The sequence below is a fragment of the Humulus lupulus genome, chromosome 3 (assembly GCF_963169125.1).
Source record: "Humulus lupulus chromosome 3, drHumLupu1.1, whole genome shotgun sequence".
Lineage (NCBI taxonomy): Eukaryota > Viridiplantae > Streptophyta > Magnoliopsida > Rosales > Cannabaceae > Humulus > Humulus lupulus.
This window is the reverse complement of record NC_084795.1, coordinates 85,299,666-85,301,666: the sequence shown is the minus strand read 5'-3', so window position 1 is coordinate 85,301,666 and position 2,001 is coordinate 85,299,666. Positions and strand designations below refer to the sequence as shown.

The 2,001-nt window shown below is 32.2% G+C and overlaps 1 long non-coding RNA gene across 1 annotated transcript; it reads right to left on the bottom strand.

Annotated features, from left to right (window-relative positions):
- Positions 1-576: 576 nt before the first annotated feature.
- Positions 577-1,679, bottom strand: LOC133821227 (uncharacterized). Its single transcript, XR_009887392.1, has 2 exons — positions 925-1,679; positions 577-837 (listed from the first exon to the last, which is right to left on the bottom strand). It is a non-coding gene; the product is annotated as an uncharacterized LOC133821227 (long non-coding RNA).
- Between the last annotated feature and the right edge of the window lie 322 nt (positions 1,680-2,001).

Here is a 2,001-nt window from a genome sequence, read left to right as displayed (position 1 = left end):
GCTTCCACAAGATCCCAGTCGGAGTTTGAGTACATGGACTCAATTTCCTATTTCATGGCTTCGAGCCATAGCTCCTTTTCAGGGCTAGCCATTGCCTGTTTGAAAGACAACGAATCATCATCATTATTTTCACCAACAACCATATTGGTTTCACCATCCAAACCATAGCGAACGGGCACTACTACAAAAATTACATGATAAGTCGGTTAAAAACTGACATCTGAATGTTCATAAGTCGGTTGGGAACTGACTTCCCATGCAGTGACTTATGATGTAAAAACATGGTAGGTTAATTTGAAAAGTGACATCTGGTGTAAGACATGGTACATCGGTTGTAAACCGACATCTGGTGTAAGACATGGTAGGTTGGTTGTACACCGACCTCTAGTGTAAAACATGATATGTCGGTTCACATCCGACTTATGGTGTAGACATCTATTGTCTGTTTTAGTAGAACCAACTTATGGTGTTTTTTTTCACTTAAAAAGTGTATTATGCCCAAAACAAATCATGTTATTTTATACAAACAAACTGAACAAAACAAAACATATATCACAATAATATAAAATACTAGAATTTGAACTAAGTATCTAAAATAACGAGTCTTAAGTTAATTACAAAATGACTCACATAAGCATTGTAAACTATAGTTAGGCAACAAAAGTGTGTATATCTTCAAGAAAGTCTAAGTTAACATTGTAAGTATATCTCATTAAAAGTCTAAGTTAACAAAAGTGAGTGGACCTATGTAGTACTCATCAAATCCATGACGCATTGTGTCCATTCTTCACGTACTTCATTGATCTCATCCTTTGTGTAATAGTTCTTCCCGCCACACTAAAACAAAATTCATTGCATGAGTTGAATTAATATATTTAATCTTAAGGTAAAGCTAGAACTTTAATAATGAATATTTTCACTTACATTACTAGTTAGCCATCGCATTGAAAACTCATTTGTCACGAAGTCCTTCATCATCCTCATAACATAGAACCCACATTGTACTAATTGTAATTGTTGACGAGGACAAATAATTATTCTTACTTGTTAGACCTGCAACGACACCTACTTCGTTCCCAAAAATAGCTTTTAAAACTCGAATATAATTATGGAAATAAACATATATAGGAAATAACTTCGTAAATAAATAAACAAAATAAGTCAATAACCCTTGGAACTGTGAGAATAATAATAGGAAAATAAAATAAAATAAAATTGTAAGAAAAAATGAAAATTATGCTTAACTAATCACACGTGAAGAAAGCTTTTTTCACAAAAAATGAAAAAAAATTAATAAAATTGAGGAATATTCTTGAAGAGGCAGTGTATATACTACTAGCTAGCTTAGTGTGTTTAATTAAATTAAGAGGACAATTGATTAATAAAATATGAATATGTTCTCCTCTCAGTGCAGAAGAGGAAGAGAGTTGAGTGAAACAGACAAAAGAGAGTGGGAGAAGAGATAGAGGTAAGTTGAGCATATATTCAACTGTGCTATGATTAACCTAGCTACCTAACATAACCCCACTTGCTTTAAACATGCCATATATAACTAGATATAGTCATATAGAAAATATGCCACGTTGGACTTTTTTTTATGTAATATTATATATATAAATTGCTGACCATGTGAGGAGCTACCCCTCTTAGGTAAGATCAAAATTTGAGTTTTGGCTTACGATATCACCATAAAGACGTCCAAATTGAGTGGTATTAATGAACTTAAATACGTTAAGTTTCTACATTACTCGAGGCATCCCCAGAAAAAGCACAAATAGATAAACTAATATAGATTCTATAGATATCAAAACTCATTAGAAAAGGAATGGCCACAATTATTTCAAGAACGTTTATAACTTAGACAATCCTAATTATGTTGCCTTATTGTCAATATGTCAAAACTCCAGACTCCAAAATTAACTAGATAAAAATTGCATAACCTCCTTCCAATTCCAATACAATCAATTAAAAGTATTAACGCAATAATAAATAAGCCAAAGT